This window comes from Pleurodeles waltl, chromosome 7 (assembly GCF_031143425.1).
Source record: "Pleurodeles waltl isolate 20211129_DDA chromosome 7, aPleWal1.hap1.20221129, whole genome shotgun sequence".
Taxonomy (NCBI): Eukaryota; Metazoa; Chordata; class Amphibia; order Caudata; family Salamandridae; genus Pleurodeles; species Pleurodeles waltl.
In genome coordinates, this window is record NC_090446.1 from 1,129,307,771 (window position 1) to 1,129,324,782 (window position 17,012).

Genomic DNA, 17,012 nt, shown 5'->3' on the forward strand with positions numbered 1-17,012 from the left:
AGTAGTGTACCCCAAGTGCGCGGCGTAGTGCAGGGGGCTTCTGTGTCTGTCCTCTCCACCAACTGTGTTGCCAATGCATGCACTCAACATGTCTTTATTCCCCCCCCCCTTTCCCCCATTTCCCCCGCTCTTCCTGTTCATGTGTGCATTAGCATCATCAGGCGGAGGAGAAGTGGCATCGGAGCACGAGGGAGCTGCATCTCACATGGCCCTGGAGGGCCATGCAACCGACTCGGAGTTCACCAGTGAGACGGAGGGTGAGGGGAGCTCCACAACGGGGACACGTGGAGACATCAGCGACACAGACACGTCCTCGGAAGGGAGCTCCCTTGTGGTGGCGGCAACATCCGTGCCCACCGCAACAGCAGGTACAGCCGCCACCCCGCGCACCAGCTCCGCCCTCCAAGCAGCCCCTCAGCGTTCGCCCCGTGCCCGCTCACCCAGGAAGGCGGGCATCTCCTTCGCCCCAGGCACCTCAGGCCCTGCCCCAGTTACCCCTGCTGCCCTCAGTGAGGAGGTCATTGACCTCCTCAGGACGCTCATTGTTGGGCAGTCTACCCTTTTTGAATGCCATCCAGGGGGTAGAAAGGGAGGTGCACCGGAGCAATGCATACCTGGAGGGCATTCATTCGGGTCAGGCTGCCCATCAGCGATCGTTCAACGCTCTGGCCTCAGCACTGACGGCAGCCATTGTCCCTGTCTCCTGCCTCCCTCCTCCAACTTCCTCCACCCAGTCCCAATCCCCTGTTCCTCTGCCTATCCCAGACACATCTACAGACCAGCCTGCACACACCTCAACACCCAAGGGCAGCTCATCCAGACATAAGCACCACAAATCACACAAGCATTTGCACAAGCAACAGCCACATGCAGACATACCAACAGCCACTGCCTCCTCTGTGTCCCCCTCCTCCTCGTCTCCCTCCTCCCTCCCTGTGACGTCTCCACTCACACTTGCATGCACAACATCATCAGCCACTACGTCCATCACCAGCACACCCACCAAAACACTCCGCTCACGTGCAGTCACCACCCCCACTGCCATTTACACGTCCCCTGTGTCCTCTCCCAGTGTGTCTGTCACCCCCTCTTCCAAACCACACAAACGCAGGCAGCCACCCACCCAACAGCCATCCACCTCACGACAGCCTCCGTCACAAGCACCTGCACCCAAAGACACCACACTTGACTCTCCTACAACCACATCCTCTTCCTCCACTCCCATACCCACTGCACCTACCCTTCCCACTGCTCCTAAAAAGTTTTTCCTGTCCAAAATTAACCTCTTTCCATCACCTGACCCACCCCCTCCATCTCGTAAGAGTCCAATCAGCACCTCAGCCACCACAACCCCTGGACCTACAAGGACCATAGTGCAGGGATATTGGAGTCCACCACCTTCAAGGGCAGCTACATCGGCCAGCAGTAAAGGGACAGCCAGCCCACCCTCTGGGAAAAAATCCAAGAAAGGCAAGGGCCGGCGCGAGAGGCCAGAGACGGCAGCCTCCAAAGGCACTACCCTGGCACCGTCAGGAAGTGGGGTGCCACCTGGCACATCTACAAAGGGAGGCAAAGGCCACAGAGAATCACGGAAGGATGGCAAGGGCAGCACGGCCGACAAGTCCGGCAGCAGGCGAGCTGCCCAGGAGGGCCCCACCAGCCCCATTCCGGGTGTGAAGGAGGACACCCACGGGCCCGGGACTCCAGCACAGGAGGGCCCCGCAAGCGAGAAGTCGGATGGCGAGTGAACTCCATATATTGGCCGGATATGGTGCCCTGGAGACACATGTCAAGCACCGCTGAACAGGGCCCTTCAAGACAAGCACCGCTGAACAGGGCACCGCCGTCTCAAGAACCGCTGAACAGGGCCCTTCAAGACAAGCACCGCTGAACAGGGCACCGCCGTCTCAAGAACCGCTGAACAGGGCCCTTCAAGACAAGCACCGCTGAACAGGGCACCGCCGTCTCAAGAACCGCTGAGCAGGGCCCTTCAAGACAATCACTGCTCCGCTGGGCCCTTCAAGACAAGCACCGCTGAACAGGGCACCGCCGTCTCAAGAACCGCTGAACAGGGCCCTTCAAGACAAGCACCGCTGAACAGGGCCCTTCAAGACAAGCACCGCTGAACAGGGCCCTTCAAGACAAGCACCGCTGAACAGGGCACCGCTGTCTCAAGAACCGCTAAACAGGGCCCTTCAAGACAATCACCGCTCCGCTGGGCCCTTCAAGACAATCACCGCTCCGCTGGGCCCTTCAAGACTAGCACCGCTCCGCTGGGCCCTTCATCTCAAGCACTGCTCCGCTGGGCCCTTCATCTCAAGCACCGCTCCGCTGGGCACCGCCATCTCAAGCACCGCTCCGCTGGGCCCTTCATCTCAAGCACCGCTCCGCTGGGCACCGCCGTCTCAAGCACCGCTCCGCTGGGCACCGCTGTCTCAAGCACCGCTCCGCTGGGCCCTTCTTCTCAAGCACCGCTCCACTGGGCCCTTCATCTCAAGCACCGCTCCGCTGGGCCCTTCATCTCAAGCACCGCTCCGCTGGGCCCTTCATCTCAAGCACCGCTCCGCTGGGCCCTTCATCTCAAGCACCGCTCCGCTGGGCACCACCGTCTCAAGCACCGCTGAACAGGGCCCTTCAAGACAAGCACCACTGAACAGGGCACCGCTGTCTCAAGAACCGCTGAACAGGGCCCTTCAAGACAAGCACCGCTGAACAGGGACCTTCAAGACAAGCACCGCTGAACAGGGCACCGCCGTCTCAAGAACCGCTGACCAGGGCCCTTCAAGACAAGCACCGCTGAACAGGGCCCTTCAAGACAAGCACAGCTGAACAGGGCACCGCCGTCTCAAGAACCGCTGAACAGGGCCCTTCAAGACAATCACCGCTCCGCTGGGCCCTTCAAGACAATCACCGCTCCACTGGGCCCTTCAAGACAAGCACCGCTCCACTGGGCCCTTCATCTCAAGCACCGCTCCGCTGGGCCCTTCAGCTCAAGCACCGCTCCGCTGGGCACCGCCGTCTCAAGCACCGCTCCGCTGGGCACCGCAGTCTCAAGCACCGCTCCACTGGGCCCTTCATCTCAAGCACCGCTCCGCTGGGCCCTTCATCTCAAGCACCACTCCGCTGGGCACCGCCGTCTCAAGCACCGCTCCGCTGGGCCCTTCATCTCAAGCACCGCTGGCCCATTGGCAGAAGGGGCAGGACCGGATCTGTGTCGGGCAGGGCTGCACGATGCACTCTGGGCACCATGCCTCCTCCAGTACCAGTGGAGTCTGTAATCCACTTGAGAGACTGTGGCTTTGCACTCCCCAGGATTGCACAGTGGGCAACCCACCCACTGTAGAGACTTGTGAGACTGTGGCTTTGCACTCCCCAGGATGGCACAGTGGGCAACCCACCCACTGTAGAGACTTGAGAGACTGTGGCTTTGCACTCCCCAGGATTGCACAGTGGGCAACCCACCCACTGTAGAGACTTGTGAGACTGTGGCTTTGCACTCCCCAGGATGGCACAGTGGGCAACCCACCCACTGTAGAGACTTGAGAGACTGTGGCTTTGCACTCCCCAGGATGTAACAGTGGGCAATCCACCCACTGTAGAGACTTGTGAGACTGTGGCTTTGCACTCCCCAGGATTACACAGTGGGCAAGCCACCCACTGTAGAGACTTGTGAGACTGTGGCTTTGCACTCCCCAGGATGTAACAGTGGGCAAGCCACCCACTGTAGAGACTTGTGAGACTGTGGCTTTGCACTCCCCAGGATGGGACAGTGGCCATGGAGGCCCCTCATGGATCTGGCGTCGTGGACTCATGTGGCTGAGGTGCCTCCCCTTCCCCTCCCCCTGAGGTGCCTGTAGTTTTTCTATCTGATGCCCCTGCAGTGTTCTCTCCAATGGATTCGGGTCTCCTGTGTGGGCTTTGCCCATGTGTTGAGGCCCATTGGCCCACGTACAATGACTAAAACCCAATTTGGACAGGACAATTTACCTATGTGTATATAGTTCTAGATGTTGGAAATCATTTTTTACTTAGCCTTACAATATATTTGAATTTCATGATCATTTTATTTTGTCTTGGCATTATTCCGGGGGGTTTGGGGGGTGTCACTCTGAGTTGTTGCCCTGCATTGATGTGTAGGTAGTTGTGGGTGAGGGTGGGTGTGTCGTGTATGTGTGTGCCCGTAATCTTTTCTCCTCCCCCCTCCCCTGTGTCGTAGGTGCAGTACTCACCGTTGTCTTCTGCGCCGGCGTTCGTGCTCCTGGTAGAGGAGCAGGTAGACAATAGCTGGTAGGATGTGTAATTCTGGTTCCATGCTGTCCAGATTCCTCGTGGAGTGTGTAGAGGTGAGCGTTTTCCCATTCGTAGTCTGTTTCCGTGTGTTTTTATCGGCGGGGCTCCCACCCCGGAAAAGGTGGCAGATTGGTGAGTTCTGATAGGGTGGGAGGTACATTGTCTCCCGCCTGTCTGTTGGCGGTCACCGCCGCGCTGTTTGTTTGTCCCGCCGTGGCGGTCGGAGTGTTAAAGTGGCGGTCTGTGTTGGCGGTTTCCGCCAGGGTCAGAATTCCATTTTTTTAACCGCCTGCCTGTTGGCGGGTTGGCCGCCGCTTTAACACCGACCGCCAGGGTTGGAATGACCCCCATAATGAGTAGAATTGTTAATGCTATGGTTAATCAAGCCTATATTAGCGTTTACAATATTTTATTGAAAACCTTATAGGCCTTAAGTTAGCGTGAGCTGTGGAGTTTTAGCTGCCTAACTCTCATATTAAAAGCATTTTTCTGTTTTTCAGTGTGCTGACTCGCAAAGGGCCATGACCCTGCAAATGTTCTTTTTCTTCATTTCCACTGTATCAAGTGCGACCCTGTTCTCATCCGCATGCTTGCTGCTCTAGTGTAAGTTTTGTGTACAAGATTGAAACAAATGTAGATTAATGTAATGTACAAGGACGCTTAAACCATGGACAAAGGAACTCGTGACCCAAGAAGACGTGCCAAACGATGAAGTAACCCCAGATGTGCCACCTCCGAAGACGTCAATTATGAAGACCAAACAAAATGTTATGAATTATCATGGGGTGACAACTAGAATTACCTAATGTATAATTTGATAGGTTAAAGATAGTGGGGTATAGTAAATGTCCAATAGAATTTAGGGGGAAGGTATTACAAAAAGGGATTAAAACCCATGTCACAGAAGGGTCGCTAGAATTAGGTAGGGAATGCTATTGATTTTATCCAGAAACTCTGTCACTCTGTTTGGTGACTTTAAGACTTATTAAACCATCCTCACCCATAGACTGCCCCTTTACACTTCTCCTCCTTATGAGGGAGGTGTCCCCTGTCCCTTTAGACAAGCTTAGACTGATGGCGTTTGACTGATGTCCTGAAGACGAAGACTGATCCTGTGTGCTGACCTGATCCTTGGAGGGTAATTATGACAATGAAATTTGTAATTTGTCTGTTTGCTTTTCCTTTCTAGGTACCAACTGCTCATTTTGGTAGAGACCTTAGTTAGATGTTTTACTAAATTGGTGTTCTAAATTGTTTTGCATGACGCCCAACATGCTGATGCTAATCTGTGGTTAGGACAGGAGTTCACTTCGACTGACGCAAATAGACAAATGATTGACATTACGCTATGCTGAACTGAGACGTATATGACATTTGCTGTATTCTGATCTATGTTCACGCCGTGCTATGTTCTTATGTTTGTGATTCTTGCATTAATGAAATCTTATCAAAGTTGCCATATCGTGACTATGCTCTTATGTTTCTTGATATTGAGATTAACACTTTTGCTCATAGATTGTAATCAATAGGGAATAAAATTCATAAAATTGTATCAGAAGGTGTGGTTATTCATGGCTGAAAGGCCATGGTTGCGTTGACAATTTGATTAATGTATTTATCCAAAGTAAAGTGCATTGTGGTGATAAATATTGATGACATTATTGATATATTGCTTGACATATTGATCAGTTATCTCGTCCTACGGTGTCTCACCACTGGGTCACAAGATTCATTGGCCTAAAACGAGTCCTAATGTGTAATAAATTAACATAGAAGGACGCGTTAGCAACTGCATAACACATCCTTGAACAGAAACGCATGCAGACATACACAGCCGATATACAAAAACTGCCTCTTCGGTTTCCCATTGGGTTGGGTTTCTTTACGCTCCTTGCAATAGGCTGCAGGGCAAGGAGGAACAATAACGGTACCCAAAGCCATGCAATTGCCAATAAGACACTCAGCAGCTCTTCTACTGCAGCCAACCTTCTTGTTGACAGATAAGGATCACCCATATATCCCACAGCCTCCATAATGTCATACCCGGGTCCGAAGTCCTCCTCACCATCAAAAGATTGCCAATGAAAGAAGACTGGGGCAGTTGAGAGCTTCTATGCAGCTGTGTATAAGCTTGGGGTAGCGCTTGGGTGCTCTTATCCTCCTCCAACCACAAAAGGCTGTATGGCACAGAGGAGGAGGGCTGTTAACAGCTGACCAGATGTCCTCTTTGCAGTTTGTAAAAAGACATTGTAGGAGCTGCCCAACTGTTGGAGTTTTTGTGTGTTTAAATCAAAATGTGGGATTCACACACTCATACTGATCAGAGCTATTGCAATTGAAACAAGCTTACTATGACATGCTAACGTGTATTTCTGGCTTATGCTAACTAGGCCTCGGTTAGGCCTCTACATCCTCTTGTCTAAGATCTCTGCTGCATTATAACCTTCATTCTCTGTATATATTTCTGCTTGACACTATGTACAACAAGGTGTGGATTGTTTATTTTCTGAATGACACTGTTCTCTAAGAGACAGCTAGAAATCCTTTTGCAATATATTTCAAGGACTTTCCATTTGCATTCATTCACAATGTTTCATTGCTGATTATGTAACCAGTTTGTTCTAACCTCTGGGCAACTCTCTTGTCTTCTGGCAAATGAATGTTCATGCAGCGGATTAGTGCTAAAGTGATAGGGCTCTGTGCAGGAACCTCAATTTACCCAAATGCCAGGGGTAGCAGAAGTGACATCACATGCCATTTGACTTTTACTTTCACTGATACACACATGCTTACACATACACACACATTTAAACATATGCACTCTCACACAAGTACACACACCTTAGTTGCCAGGAAAGGTCATATTTCAGCTAATTGTACTCCATTATTAATTATTTGTTTTGGTGCAAACTTTATTAATTAAAGGTTTTAACACTGCATATACATACATTTGTAGTCAGCAATATTTATTATGTTCAAGTAAGTCACAAGTGACGAGTGTTCGCTTCTGGTGCTTGGGTGTCAATATTCATTATACATCATTACAGACTAGTTGAAAATGGTTCATGGCACGGTGAGAGTGGTGTGGGCATAGGATCGGCCATGTCCCCTGCCTACGTTCTTGTGGCAGCGTTATGTAATAGACCAGTAGACCCTCCAACATTAGAGATTGTAGAGTGGAACAGTGTAATAACAGGGCTACTCTTATGCGTAAGTGGTTTCTACATTACGGAGGCTCTAAGATGGAATGGAAATGAACTGGGTATACATTCTCTACTGGCGTCAGTAAGGTCGCCATCCGCCAGAGTCTGGTGTTAGAGTCAGTAGGTAGGAGTGCAAGGGGTCCCATACGTCTCTGGGTCGGGATTGTGGGGGTAATAGATCAGCATAAGTAGACATTTGTTCTTGACAATATATCAAATAATGTAGTCAGTCCTTACATTTGGGTGCTCTTACCCTTTCCTACCTGCAAGCATTCTTATACTTCGCTAAGAGAAGATTCAACGCTACATATTTCAGTATTTTCGACAAGTCTTAAAAATGCTGTGAGCGGCGTGAGTGTAATGGCTTCTCCTATCATGAGGGACAGTGCCGGTTTTACCTCTTTCCAACAGGCTTGAACTGGGCACACACCCAAGCCAAGTGAAAAGAATCAGCTCCACCCACCCCACATCTCCCGCAGCAATCATCATCATGCAAATAACAATGATGTAGCCAAGCAGGAGTGTAATAGAGTCTGCGTATAACTTTATAGTGTATTATTCTCAGTCTGCTACTGGGGGAGAGCATACCCATGTGCATGCAGCAGAAATGCCACTGCTCTGCAGTAATGGAGAGTCCCAATTCTGACTCCCACTGGGTATGTGCTCTGGCAGCAGTAAGAGGATATTCCTTTTGGGCAGTATGGTATAAGGTCGAAATGAAGTGTTTAGGAGCCGTGGATTGAAGCAACGTATGTAAAGTGTCTAAGATGAGGGGCTCAAGTGGAAACTGAGCGGTTCCTGCTCTCACATTATTATGTAAGCGTATGAAGAGGAATATGTCCAAAGGAGTGGGGTCTTTCCCCACCAATAAAATGTATCCTATGTGATAAAGGTGTTATCAGGGTATACGTCCCCCCATGTTACCAGGTCATATTTCTGCATCATCCATTGACAGGTCGCTTCAAATGTGACTGGGAAGGTTGGATGATAGAGGAGTGGTATTAGCAGAGAGTAAAGCAATAGTTTCCCTAATTTGTTGGCCAGTCTACACCATGTGGAGGCTGTACATGCAATCGTAGACTCTGCATTGTGAGGGGAGGGCATTTTTGATCCTAAATGGGAAGACAGAGGTACAGAGGCCATATATCCTTATTCAATTGCCAGATGCAGCATGTGTGGGATGGGCTTGTACCAATGGACAGCATGATGCGCTTGGGCACAAAGAAAGTAAAGCTCCTTATCTGGGGCATCAAAGCCTCCCTTGGAGAAGGGTCGCGTTAGGGTAGCCCATGCCAACCGTGGTTGTTCGCACCCCCCAATACCTGACAGGTCAGTTGTGTTTGAAGAGCTTTGAAGAAATGTCAGCCTGGATGATAGGGAATATTAAGAAATAAGTATAGGAATTTGGGCAGGATAACCATTTTCGTGAGGGTGATGCATCCCACGTCAGGGAGACTGGCAATGAAATCCACAGTGTGATATTGCCCGTTATTTTAGTGAGGGCTGTCCCGTAGTTCACACGTATAACATCCTCTGGGATGCTATATACCGTGATCCCGAAATATCTCAAATCAGAGTTGCGCCATTCCAATGGAAAATCTGGCATGAATCGTGAGGTAGCTGGTGTTAGAGGGAACAATTGAGACTTGTTTCAATTGATGTACATTCCAGAGAGTCCCCCAAAGTGAACAAACTTGTGTAACACTGTATTTAAACTAACATGCGGATTCTTCAGGTATAGTGTTATAGCGTCTGCATATAAGTACTCCATTCTTTATCGCATTAACAGTAAATAATATAACATTATTCACTATAAGTGTAATACAAAATTGTCAGAAAACAAAGAAAGTGGAGCCTCAACTGATGTCCATAAGGAAGAGCTGCCCCTGTGTTCCTGGCACTGATTTTGCAAAGGGTTGCAAAGGCAGTGACAGGGTCTGCAAGGGGAAAACCAGGGGTCACGGCTTGGGCTCCTGGTGACCCCTAAATGATGCATACAGCTGTGTGACATGTTAAATTGTAAAACTGTGATTTGTTGAAGCAATAATGATATCAAGGCTGACTTTGTATATTTTGTAGTCTCCTATGCAAGAAAATTGTATATAAACAAATCCTTGTATGTGGGGGGTGAGCCAGAGGGCTTTTTCAGTCCCATAGGGTTGCTGCCTGATTTCTTATTGATTTTGCTTCACATTTGAGACTTAGGGGCTAATTTATTTAATGGCGGGCATTCAGTTTCTTCATCAGGGCAACAGAGTAGATTATTCTGTGGCCCTAATGAATGTGCCACCTGCCAAATTTAGAAATGACTGTCATGCTGGCGGTCATTTCTAAAACATTGGCAGGACCACAGGCATGGTTGTTTCTGTCAATGCTATTTGAAGTTTGGTGCACTGCTCCATCAACATGACGAAGCCCTGCACCAAACTGTTTTAATTTTTTGCAAACACCAATTCCGGCAGCAGGATTTTTTTTGAAAATGAAAAAGAAAATGCTCCCCTTGCTGTGGGAGTCCATGGTGAGAGGATATTGGGCAGTTTTCACTGTCCCTTCCCATCCCTTTGGTGGTGTGATGGGCAGTGTAAACTAACCTTTAATTCTGCCCATCTAAATTAGGTAGGCAGAATTATAGGTCTGCTTCCAAAAGCCCTTACTTCACAGGGTCGTCGTCGGAGTTTAGGTACAGCAGAGACAAAGAAGTCCCCACTGTGATTAAACCTAAGGCCTGCCCACTTTTAAATTTGGCGGTCTGACCATCATCTTGGCGGTATTTGTACTCCGTTGAAATGGAGTATACATACCACCAAGAATTAAAATCAAGGCCCTAATCTATTTCTGATTATGCTGATTATTCTGCATTGTTCATGTACCTGAGAGCCTTCATGGCAATGATTTGATACATTTCAATAAGACTATTGCTGCATCTGCATTTTACCATTTCTGTAATGTACTTTTACATTTTTATACAATAAACCTTCCTGGTTTTTCTATATTTCGCTCTAGAATTCACTTGTTGAGTAAGTGCTTTTGTTATTTACTGTATTCTGAAATGTTAGTTTGACCTTATCTCTAGTATACAATACCTCTCTCATGATTTTAAGTTAACATCTCTGCTTTACCCAACACCTTGGCGCATCATTGAGATATATATTTTCTAGGGCTACAGTATATAAACACATTGAGAGAGTGCATAAATGTGCGTGAAGCAGTTAAAAGAACTAGTACTAAGAGACATTGGAAGAACCATAGATCAGGGTCAATCAGAAAAACACCAGAGACAATTGAAATTGATTCTCAAAATAGTGACAGTGAATCACCTGTTGCTTAGAGACCAACAAGAAGAAGCGCGCTGAATAAAATGTAACTGTACCTATCCAGCATGAGTAGAAGAAAAAGAGGTGAGAATTGACAAACTGTTGCCAAATCATGTTAGAAGGCGAACCACAAGTAGAAGAAGAGCTGCCCTAATTTTTTGCGAAAGCTTGATGACTTTGAAACTAAGATTTTGAACTTTCATGAACTAGTTGATTAAATGTTTAACAGTTTCTTTCCTTTTTGAATCTAAGTATCTAGATGAAGAAAACATTTTGGATCTATGAGCTGAATTAATGAACTGAAAAGAAAAAAAGCCTGACTTTTGATTTCTTATTTTTTAAAATCTTAAGGTTTGTATTTTTTTCCTCAGTATATGATGACATAGCGCAAATGGTGTAAAGATTGTACTATGATTTCACAAATAGTGATAGCAGTAGTGTTAATTGGTCTAATATATGTAAATTCTTCAGTTGGATATGACTGTCCTTCACGATTTAAATTAAGTACGATAAATAACAAAGTAGAGCACATGACATTAACATGTATGGGCAGATTAGTGAGTAATTATGAAGACAATATCTATGGTAATTTCTTAAATGAATATGTTAAGATCATTGGTATAGGGAATTGCTTTGTGTGTACTCACACATAAGAAATTGCTTTGTGTGTATTGCCTGATTCTTCGCTACAGCACAATTACATGATACACCCCCTATAAATGCCTTTGTGCAGCCACATCCAAGAAAGTGACAGCTTCAAATATTCATAAAGCCTCTTGGGTGGCAGAAGCTTCTCCCTTCCTACCATCCATCTCTAGAACCAAATTCCATGGCATTTGAGAAAGCAGCCTAATCACCCCGACCTTTAGGAAACATCGCAAAACTTGGGTATTTTCTCTTCCCTTATAGCCCAAACAACATGCAGTTTCAGCCTTTCAGGTAGAGGGCAGCATCTAGACACCTACGAGCAGGTGTCGCACTCTATAAAAATGTAATCGAATTTAATCTGATCTGATATAATCTACTTTTCTTCTCTCTTCTGCAGGTAAAAGCCTAACATACTACTAACTCCGGATTTTGTTAGTATGTTTATTAAGCAATATTTTGTCCCTATATATATCCTTTGGACTTCAATCCTTCACTGGAAGAACTTCCTGTTTTTCGAACACTCAAGTAATCCTAAAACATATTCAAAATATTCAATGATGATTACACAAGCTAACCTTAATATTAACACTAAAATGGAGTATGTATGTACTTTGTGTAAAGATGAGAATTAATTTGTTAAGAGTGAAGATTGGAAAGATTAGGGCAGAATATGAGAACAGACTGAGGTTGAAGAGGAATTTAGAATTTAAAATTTGCATCCAAAAATTGAGAATGCAAGGAAGAGTGAATTATTTATGATGTGTCATGGACCTACAGAATCTAGGTTAATGGAGTTTGTTGGAAAGACTGAGTATGAAAGGAGTTATGTTGTAAGTGATGATTTTCTGATTGGTAAAGAGACAATATTTAAAGGAATTTATTATGTGTGCAGAAAGACTGCCTATTATAACTTACCCCATAACTGGGTAGGAAGGTGTTACATTGCTTTGGTTTTCCCAATGGTTTACCACATGAATGAGATGAATGCTGTTGGTTTGAAGAGAGTGAAATGAGGATTTGGACAAGTAGTGTTAGATGTGTTAATAGCCATAATTCCACCTATAGGAGTTGCAAGGAATGGTGTGAAAATTATAAGTTTGTATAAGCTTGTAGATTGCATTGCTTCTAACACTGCAGGTGCCTTAACCCAGAACAGCAATTCATTAAGGGCCAGATGTAGGTAGGTGGCAAATTGTGACTTGCAATTTGCGAGTCAGAGCGACTCACAAATTGCAACTCGCAATTCGCGATGCAGAAAGGTGTCTCAGACACCTTCTGCGACTCTCTATGGGGTCGCAAAGACCCACCTCATAAATATTTATGAGGTGGGTCGCAGTTTGCTACCCCATAGCGAGTCTAGGCACTCGCGGGGATGGTGGCTTGCTGGAGACAGCAGACCACCATGTCCGTGACTGCTTTTAAATAAAGCAGTTTTTTTTCCTTTTTGCAGCCCGTTTTCCTTAAAGGAAAACGAGCTGCAAGTAGAAAAAAATACCGAAACCTTTTGTTTCGTTTTTTTTTCAGAGTAGGCAGTGGTCCATAGGACCACTGCCTGCCCTGAAAAAATAATTTTGTGATCATTCACAAAGGGGAAGGGGTCCCATGGGGACCCCTTCCTGTTTGCGAATGAGTTACCATCCACTTCAAGTGGATGGTAACTGCGAGTTGATTTGCGACCGCGAAATGCGAGTCGCAAATAGGAAGGGAACACCCCTTCCTATTTGCGAGTCGGAAACACATTTTACGAGTCGGTTCCGACTCGCAAAATGAGTTTCTGCATCGCGTGAGGGCGTTAGCGCCTCGCAAACGGCGTTTTTCGCCGTTTGCGAGGCGCTAATGCCTTGCTACATCTGGCCCTAATTCCTTTATACAATTATGCAGAACCTTGTGCTAGAAATCCTTCTTCTGAAGGAGGGTGGAGACTGTGGGGCTTTGAAGATGAGAGAATCCTGCACCTTCATCCTGTATAACAGTAAGGGTATTAATGCATATGTCAATAGTATAACTAACATTTCTCGCAATAGTGTAACTAACATTTCTCGCAAATTCAAAGCATTTGAAGAGTATGGCTTGTGGGAGTCAGTTAGTTCCTGGCTTGGTGAGATTGGGAAGGGCTTTAGAGAGGTTGGTAAATGGTTTGATAGTTTGGCAGGGAGGCATGTTACTCGTTACAGTAACACCTATAATTATTGTGCTACTTTGTGCAATCATTCTGCTCCTTTGTTCAAAATTTCTGAACTAGTAACTTTAATGATGGGCGTTAATTGTGGGAGTAAAAAGAAGGAGACGCTGTCCAAGAGGAAGCAATGTGAGCTGGAGATGGAAGATGCCACAGATTTAGTCTATGAACAAGTTAAGATGTTGGAGGAAATATTGAGATGCAAAAGACAGAAAGTGATGCACACTATATTGTAAATAGTATGGGGTTTTAGTGATGATAAAATCATCAGGGGAAGTTGTTAGAGCTTTTGTTTAAATCAAAATGTGCATTAATAATAGTGTGCATATCTTATGAGAAGGAGGACAGAAGTGAGCAGGAAGAGGAGGAACTTGCCAGTAACGCCATCTGTTGGTCGGGCTGTGTCTCTTGTGAATTAGAGAGTGAGGAAGGACAAATGGGAAAAATCAAGCAATATACAGCAACAGCCAAAGGGCTCACCATTTCCCCACAGAAAATACAACCGGGAGAAGAAAGACAGAAGTCAGGCAGAGGAAGAAGGCTTAAAAATGAACAACGCAAAGAGGAGGAAGTGATTTGGAACGAACCAGAGGAGAGAAAGACAACAGGAGAAAGAGCAAGGAGAGCGACATCACAGTGCAGCATGTGGCAGGCGTGGAGGAAACAACGGAACTGAGGAGAGAGGAAGAGTCACCAGAGATCAAAGAGAAGCAGCCAGATGGTAGCAGGACTGGAGAGGCACCCAGCCCCAATCACACTCACAGAGAAGTGTGGCTTGACCAGGTTAGCTCCTGTTTAGAGGAGTCGTGGGGCGCTCTTGGCAGAAGGGAGGAGGGAGGGGTACCAAGGAAGGAATTACTATGGATACAAATAGAATTAGAAAGAAAGGACCACAGTCAGAGTCTGTTTTTTTATTTTAAATTGTAATTTTTTTTATTACAGGTGCCTACTTTCTGCCACAGAGGGGCATTAAGAAAGTGTACCTCACAAGAAGAAAACCTAAGATGTGGAGGTGATTTTGGTTCATTGTTTTTTTCAATTCTTTCATTTAGGAGTTCAATAAGAATCAGTAGCTCACAGGAACAGAGAAGCCCAGTGACAGAGAAGCCAATAAAAGGAGGTTAAGGCTTCAAGGGGATATAATGAATTAAAAGCAAGGCAAAGAAAAGTGAGATAAGAAACAAAAAAATGGTTTCAAGGAAATGTATAGCGAATTAGAGGCAAGGTAAGGAAAAGTTAGATAAAAAGACCAAGGCAACTGGAAGACCTGAAGAAGAAAAGTAGAAGGTGAAGATTAAGAGAAATGAAAAGGAAATAAAGACTTACCTGTCACTTTTCTGTTCTGTCTGACAAATCCAGTCCTCCTGAGGGAAATACCTAGAGAGAGAGAAGATAAGAGACATTGGCCCATATGTACAAAAATCACCATTTGGGATTCCTAAATTGCGAATCATAGGAAATCTCAATTTGGTAATCGCAAATAGGAATGTACCAAAATTGTTTATTTCCCAGTTGTGATGCATATGGAGTCGCAATCACAATTAGGAAATCACAATTTTGCGATTTTCTAAATTGCAATTTCCTAATAGGTAATCACAATTTTGGAAATCCTGTCTCCTGGTGCACAATGATGAAGTCACAGGAGGAAGGTTACAACTATAGGGTGTGTCTGAACACAGAAGCCTACGCTTGAAGGAAAGAGTGCCCCTGTAGCACTATTGCCAACGGAGTACACCTTCCTAGGTGAATACCGTGGCCACAGAGGATGGGAGCACGGATTCAGGCTCCAGAAAGAGCAAAGTGAAATTAATAGAGAAAGAACTGGAGCTCCTGACATAGGAATGTGTGGCCATATGGACCAACTGTTTGGAAAGGCCTCCTTCTCTGTGCCAGAGAGCCAAAGGACCTGGATATAGACCACCATCCTGGCAAAGGTGAATGCCCTGGGAGTCACGCAGATGACCATCCCTAAGGTATGCAAAAGGTGGTATGATCTGAGGTCCTGTATGAAGGAGAAGCTGGGCGGCAGGATGGCAGAGGGATGCGGAACTGGAGGAGGAACCCTACAACACCCCTTCAACTCCTATGGAGGCACTGATAGAGGGGACCCTGGAAGCAGAGAGTGTGGTGGGAGTAGGTGACATCGACACCTCCAATCCAACAAGCACAATCCACGGTCAGTCTTCCCTTCACTTACGTAACAAAACAGAATGTTAGTAAATCCATATAATATACACAAAGCAAGATTAGGTCCATTGAGATGTTTGCCGCACCCTGGCAATGCATCTTGAGAGTTGTAGTATACATCACCTGCTTGCTGCACTGTGTGCTGATTAATACCCCAAACATATCCCTCCCTCAAGTCACAAACACATGTAACAGAGGCACAACATCATTGTGGCTAAAAAATAGAAATGCATTTACAACAACTATTTACATCCATCTACACAGATCACAGCCCAGACATGCCAGTACCCAGCGCAGCTGAAGAGCCTACTGACAAAGATATGGTCATGCAGCACACAACAACACCAACCGTTCCAACCATCACCACAACTCCAACTAGCAGGAGGGCAACCATCTCACCACTGCCAGATTTTGGGAATAGGGAGGATGGCCAATCAAAGAGCAGGGACCCCACAACATAAGAGGCCAGATGGCACAGAGGGAAAAGAACAGCAGTCCATCCTGAGAACTTGTCAGACAATATGTCGGATAGTGCTCCTGGGTATGGTAGGCTAGAGAGGGCCATCATATCAGTACAGCGCTTGCAGACAAAACAGATACAGGCAGTTAGAAAGCAGCTGCAACGTATGTCTAAGCCACTGCAGAAAGGTCAGGACCTTTGGCTGGCGGCAATGAAGAGGGAGCACCGCACGCAGAAACAGAAGCACAGGCAGTACCTGACAAAGTATGACTCCTTCACCGGCTCACTCAACTGCCTGGCAGTAGCCACAACAATGTTAACAATCTGTATTGTAAAAATTCAGACTGACATGGGGCACTGCTGTCAGAACTGTTGCATGTGGCCTTGTGCAAGTGACCACAACCCTACAGAATATCTAGAGCCACAACCGCTGTTTCCCCAACATTGTGCCCTCACCTAAGAGTGAAGAGGGCTCTAGCCTCAGTGCCTCATCCGTTCAGGAAGCATGCAGTACCAGGTTTCTATGCAGACACACTTCTGGGACTGACATGTCACCAGTTCCACAGCCCAATGTAGCAGACAAAGTACCAAAACCAAGAAAGAAGCGAAAAACTCTGCACTCAGAAGAATGGATCGCCTTTGTTTTGTTTTACATTTGTTATTTTTGGTGCACATATACTAACTTACACTTGTTACTTACACAAGGATACGGCCAATCCTTCAGTTTTACA